We start from the raw sequence: 7,402 nt of genomic DNA on the forward strand, positions 1-7,402 counted from the left end.
ATCAAACCATGTCGCAAACAAGTTAATCCCAATGAATGTTTTATTCAAGGTTTCATTTCATTTTGTGCTATGTATATAGCGGCTTTCAAGTTGTATACATATACATATACATGTATAAAAAGTCACGGTTGTCCGTGAATTAACAAAACAAATTTAGAACATAACATGTTGCGTTGAGCAAAAGCAGAAGGGCAAGAACAGCCTTGCTCTGCTCGGACCTACTGGCTCATTTTTCTTTTCAGTCAACGTCAATACGGTTGTTGACGTAATACTTTATGCTAGACCAATTCCGACATTTCAGTGCGACGGGTTCTCTCAACAGATAAGACATGGGCCGTTTCTCAATAACAAGTACGCGGACTACGTACTCGCGGACTTGGAAGTATGTACTTGGCAAGTCCGGACTTTCAAGTCTTCTTCCGAGAACTTCCGAGAGTACGCACCTGCAATTGGAACAGCAATGGACTCGATGATGCATTCTGGGATATTTAACGGTCCCAAGTTCCGAGAACGCGAGTACGCACCTGCAATTGGAACAGCAGTGGACTCGATGATGCATTCTGGGATATTTAACGGTCCCAAGTCCACACGAGTCACCTCCGATGCATCCTCGGTGGAACGGCCTCATCGAGAACGCATCGAGAACACTTCCGGGTTTTACGAGAGTACTCGCGTACTCGCGTACTCGCGTACTTGGAATTGGAACAGTGCTTGGGCTATCACTGATGACGTTTATCGAGAACGCAAGTACACAAGAACACACAAGAACGCGAATTGAGAAACGGCTATGCAATGCCTCTTTCCAGGAACTTTACATCCCCTTATGTAGTCCATTAAATGTCTTTCAATTGCTTGGACTTCCGCAGTCTCCCACTTCCTCCTCAAGTTTACATTTGCACCTGGTAAGGAATCTGTATCTGGGATGTAGTCTTTGTCACTATAGTCACTATTGTCACTATAGTCATCCGAGATATCCAGGTCACCTGACACCTAAGGAAGAAAACAGTAGTATATTAGCAGATGCAATAGTAGTAGCAGTAGTAGTATTAGTAGTAGCAGTAGTGGTAGTAGCATAAGTAGTAGTGGCAGTATTAATATAGTATTAGTAAAAGTGGTAGAAGTCAGACCAACTAGGACTCTCCTGCCATAGACATTTCACATCAAAACAATTTCAGGATTTAAACATACTGATATCAATCTCACACAATGCTTGGTTGTACCAAAATTGGGACATAGTAGTGAAGTAGTAGTAGTAGTGTTTTAGTAGTAGTAGTCCTAGTATTAGCAGTCGTAGTAGTCGGACCAATGTGAAAACCTAGGACTCTATGCCATATACATTTCATGTCAAAACAATTCCAGGACATAAACCTACGTATCTCAAACACTTACACAATCCTTGTAATCCATGTAATGTCAAAAACAGTTTAGGAAATAATGTTACATATCTCACACTCAAACATTCATTTAGCTGCAGTACCAATTTCAATAGTATAGTCATTTTAGTGGCAAGTAGTAACAGTAATACTATATTAGAAGTAGCAGTAGGAGTATAGCAGTAGTTTTTCATTAATACACAGGATCAGATGTTATAATCCCTTGTGTAGTAGTTGTAGTAGGAGTAGTCACACAAATGTGAATAACTAGGACTTAATGCCATGACATTTCATGGCAAAACAATTTCAGGACATAAACTTGCATACTTCACACAATCCTTGAGGGAACAATATTTGGACATCAGAGTCATATTTGGCAGCGGTAGCCATAGTAGTAGTAACATCAAATGTAGTAGAAGTAGTAGAAGTAGTAGGAACAGTAGAAGTAGTAATAGCATAGTAGTAGAAGTACTACACTTCTAGTTATTCGCAGTAGTAGTAGTCAGAACAACGTGAATAACTAGGACTCTATGCCATAAACATTTAATGCCCAAATGATTTCAAGGCATAAACTTGCATATCTCACACTCACACAATCCTCAGTTGAACAATATTGGGACACGGAAGTGGAGTAGTAGCAATATTAGTGTAGTATAGTAGAAGTATTATAGTAGTAGTAATAGTAGCAATAGTAGTAGTCAGACCATTGTGAATAACTAGGACTCCATGCCATAGACATTTCATTGCAAAACAATTTCAGGACATAAACATACATATCTCACACACTCACACTATCCTTGGTTAAACAATGTTGGGACATCAGGGTAAAATTTTCATTCTGACAGAAGTCACACACTCCTCTGGACAAAGTCAGTACATTTTTTACTTGTGACCATTTTTCACTAAAGAATGTTTAAGTCAGTGTTTGAGGCAACCACAGTAGCCGTATTTGGAGGTCCTTTCCAGCTCCCCATGGTAGTATCAAACGGGCACAATGTTGGACAGAATGTGTCTAGGATCTACGAATAACATGGGGGGAGTAGTGAAATAATGTGTGTACTCCTATATAGTCCTACTTATTAGGAGATCATACCTGTACATTTGCTGGAGGTTCACCGATCAGGGATCCATGGGTCTCGACACACGTGCTGGACGCAGGTTGAAGCAAAGGGCTTGGCAGCTTTTCATGAGGAAAATGTGATTATTTAGTGCAATAGACACCAGCTTTACACAGTTGATGATTGTGGACCAAGTTATTGAATTGTATCATATTTTCATCAACATTATTCAATAGCAGGTTGCTCCTCTTTATAAAATCTTGCATTCCTTCACAAAATCCAGATCACTTCCACCATGTGATCCCACACACACTGATGAAGCCTGTATGAAATCTCAGCCTCAAACAGAAGCTAGAGGCATCAACATTAAGATGGCATTCAAACCACAGAACCACCATTCTCAAATCAATCCTTACCTGTACTTCCATGATGTGTGGTGTGCTAACCACTTCACAAAAAGATGTATGATGCTCCTCTCCAACCTTGCTGTTGGTTGGATGAAGAGGGTTGCAATCTATTTAGAAAAAGATTAATCCAATTAAGGGAGTACACACCAACTATTCAAACAGCAAATACTCAGTGCAATAATAAATACACTTTTATACTTGAAGTCGGCCATAGACATTTCATGGCAAAACAATTTCAGGACATAAACTTGCATACTTCACACAATCCTTGAGGGAACAATATTTGGACATCGGAGTCATATTTGGCAGCGGTAGCCGTAGTAGTAGTAACATCAAATGTAGTAGAAGTAGTAGTAGTAGTAGGAACAGTAGAAGTAGTAATAGCATAGTAGTAGAAGTACTACACTACTAGTTATTCACAGTAGTAGTAGTCAGAACAACGTGAATAACTAGGACTCTATGCCATAAACATTTAATGCCCAAATGATTTCAAGGCATAAACTTGCATATCTCACACTCACACAATCCTCGGTTGAACAATATTGGGACACGGAATTGGAGTAGTAGCAATATTAGTGTAGTATAGTAGAAGTATTATAGTAGTAGTAATAGTAGCAATAGTAGTAGTCAGACCATTGTGAATAACTAGGACTCCATGCCATAGACATTTCATGGCAAAACAATTTCAGGACATAAACTTGCATACTTCACACAATCCTTGAGGGTAACAATATTTGGACATCGGAGTCATATTTGGCAGCGGTAGCCGTAGTAGTAGTAACATCAAATGTAGTAGAAGTAGTAGTAGTAGTAGGAACAGTAGAAGTAGTAATAGCATAGTAGTAGAAGTACTACACTACTAGTTATTCACAGTAGTAGTAGTCAGAACAACGTGAATAACTAGGACTCTATGCCATAAACATTTAATGCCCAAATGATTTCAAGGCATAAACTTGCATATCTCACACTCACACAATCCTCAGTTGAACAATATTGGGACACGGAAGTGGAGTAGTAGCAATATTAGTGTAGTATAGTAGAAGTATTATAGTAGTAGTAATAGTAGCAATAGTAGTAGTCAGACCATTGTGAATAACTAGGACTCCATGCCATAGACATTTCATTGCAAAACAATTTCAGGACATAAACATACATATCTCACACACTCACACTATCCTCGGTTAAACAATGTTGGGACATCAGGGTAAAATTTTCATTCTGACAGAAGTCACACACTCCTCTGGACAAAGTCAGTACATTTTTTACTTGTGACCATTTTTCACTAAAGAATGTTTAAGTCAGTGTTTGAGGCAACCACAGTAGCCGTATTTGGAGGTCCTTTCCAGCTCCCCATGGTAGTATCAAACGGGCACAATGTTGGACAGAATGTGTCTAGGATCTAAGAATAACATGGGGGGAGTAGTGAAATAATGTGTGTACTCCTATATAGTCCTACTTATTAGGAGATCATACCTGTACATTTGCTGGAGGTTCACCGATCAGGGATCCATGGGTCTCGACACACGTGCTGGACGCAGGTTGAAGCAAAGGGCTTGGCAGCTTTTCATGAGGAAAATGTGATTATTTAGTGCAATAGACACCAGCTTTACACAGTTGATCATTGTGGACCAAGTTATTGAATTGTATCATCTTTTCATCAACATTATTCAATAGCAGGTTGCTCCTCTTTAAAAAATCTTGCATTCCTTCACAAAATCCAGATCACTTCCACCATGTGATCCCACACACACTGATGAAGCCTGTATGAAATCTCAGCCTCAAACAGAAGCTAGAGGCATCAACATTAAGATGGCATTCAAACCACAGAACCACCATTCTCAAATCAATCCTTACCTGTACTTCCATGATGTGTGGTGTGCTAACCACTTCACAAAAAGATGTATGATGCTCCTCTCCAACCTTGCTGTTGGTTGGATGAAGAGGGTTGCAATCTATTTAGAAAAAGATTAATCCAATTAAGGGAGTACACACCAACTATTCAAACAGCAAATACTCAGTGCAATAATAAATACACTTTTATACTTGAAGTCAGCCATAGACATTTCATGGCAAAACAATTTCAGGACATAAACTTGCATACTTCACACAATCCTTGAGGGAACAATATTTGGACATCGGAATCAAATTTGGCAGCGGTAGCCGTAGTAGTAGTAACATCAAATGTAGTAGAAGTAGTAGAAGTAGTAGGAACAGTAGAAGTAGTAATAGTATAGTAGTACCATACTAGTTGTATTAGCAGTTGTAGAAGTAGGAACAGTAGTAGTAGTAATAGCATAGTAGTAGAAGTACTACACTACTAGTTATTCACAGTAGTAGTAGTCAGGACAACGTGAATAACTAGGACTCTATGCCATAAACATTTAATGCCCAAATGATTTCAAGGCATAAACTTGCATATCTCACACAATCCTCGTTTGAACAATATTGGGACACAGAAGTGGAGTAGTAGCAATATTAGTGTAGTATAGTAGGAAGCCTGGAATATACTTTGCTCGAATGCATTATTGTTATTATTATTATTTTAATATATATATATGCGTTATATACTTCATTCATGTTCATTCATGCAGCCATATGGAAAAAATGTTTCCACAATCTACACGCTATTTCTATGCAGTTTCACACGTATGAATAATCTTTGACATCATAATATTTAAATCAGGTTAATAGTTTGCATGTGTCAACGACACATGCGTCTGTGTAGAAAGTCAATTGCGCCGGGCGCAAGATAGGGCCCTTTTTCTGTTTGGCGCACATGGCTAATTTGCATACGCACACAGGACTGGCTGGCTAATCGGGGGTCCGATACAACAACACGAGTGTCCGATACAACAACACACTTGTATTACGTTTTATATCAGACTATCGTCCAAATTGATTGATTGGTTTAAGATATATTTAATGTATTACATGTGTTAAAGAAAAAGGGAATACACGTTATAGGCCTACACATTATGTCCGCAACGATTAATTCAGTTCGACGTTCAATATTCCCCTTTTATTTACCTCCTAATCTCAAAAGCTCATCAATGACTAATATCACCTTGGTGCGCTTTTAAATAAAACTTAATTTAACCTTATATTAATGATATAGTATATAATGATATAGAACGAACGAATAATAATGAAGCAAGCTGTTGAGAACTCGGCCACACTCTTTGAGCATGGCGATGCGTCACAAACAACTTTGTATTTAGTGTTAGCCTATATATTGTACAATTTGAGAGACATTGAGTATAATTGATAAATACGTAGAGAATATTAATTATATTCTATTTCCCGTAGCGCACTTCAATAGCACTTGTGACCGCAAACTACTACAGGCTTGGTGAATGACAAAACATAGATAGGCCTACATACATTGCGGTTGAGGTGCCCAAATATTGGACAAACGTATTGCTTGCATATTTACATCAACACAAGTATAATGATGAACATACCTCCGCTTGTTCTGGCGTCCGCTTCTCTCCTAAGGCGAGGTCAAGGGCGGTAGTCTTGTCGTCTTCGCGGGAAACATTTTCCCGCGTTGTGGTATGATTGTGGTGGGGGAGGAGTTACCCCTAAAATCAGCCTCGCGCAAATGTGAAAATGCAAGACGCCTAAGCACGGGAATCTAACAGAATGATGGTGGTCCACCGAATTGTCATTTGAAGCGTTGCCACGGTGCCGGTGTCTAAAGAAACATAACTTCACTAAATACCGGCATTCATAAATATTGACTTCTCCACTCACTACTACTCCAATCAATTTTGGTTATGGCGATGTTCGAACCGTGCCTGTCAGAACTGCATTGCAACAGTTACATACGGGTTAATATTGTGTATTTGTCCGAATCAATCACGCAGCATGATTCGCTGAACATTACTACAACTGCAATGTTGTAGTAGTCTTGCATGTATAGTATTAATACAATGCGAATTTGTTATCAGCCAGCTATCGCTTCGGAGTTAGGAGGTAGGAGTGTGTGATCAGGCAAACATGAAATGTCAGGACATAAAGTCACGTGACCGCAAAGTGTTTGAAAGTTCTAAATGTCACCGCTAGTTGGCGTTCACACAGCTGAGCAAAAACCTATACACACTTACACAAAATATTTCCGGAAATCATGAAAATTTAGGACAAGTGAGATTCTTGTACTAGATGCATTATTTAAGACTGCAGATCACTGTAGTATGGTCAGAAAAGTCAGGACCATGATTTTGTCCTGACATTTCAACACGTCCTGACTTTGTTGGTGTTTGTCCAGACATTTGTCCCAACTTTTCATGGAAACAAACACACACACACATACACACACACACACACACACACACACACACACACACACACACACACACACACACACACACACACACACACACACACACACTCAAACACACACACTCACACATACTTACACACGCACACGCACATGCACATGCACTCACAAGCTCCCCCGCACACACATGCACACGCACACATACTTACACATGCACACGCACACATACTTACACAGGCACATGCACATGCATTTACACACAAAATCGCTGAAACATTAATGCTG

The 7,402-nt window shown here is 39.3% G+C and overlaps 1 pseudogene across 1 annotated transcript; it reads right to left on the reverse strand.

The window, feature by feature from the left end:
* Positions 1–84: 84 nt before the first annotated feature.
* Positions 85–7,145, reverse strand: LOC311373580 (annotated as a pseudogene). Its single transcript, XR_014684273.1, has 4 exons — positions 2,848–7,145; positions 2,467–2,553; positions 752–990; positions 85–314 (listed from the first exon to the last, which is right to left on the reverse strand). The product of XR_014684273.1 is annotated as an uncharacterized misc_RNA (transcript).
* Between the last annotated feature and the right edge of the window lie 257 nt (positions 7,146–7,402).

The sequence above is a fragment of the Micromesistius poutassou genome (assembly GCF_964030765.1).
Source record: "Micromesistius poutassou genome assembly, contig: SCAFFOLD_5819, whole genome shotgun sequence".
Lineage (NCBI taxonomy): Eukaryota > Metazoa > Chordata > Actinopteri > Gadiformes > Gadidae > Micromesistius > Micromesistius poutassou.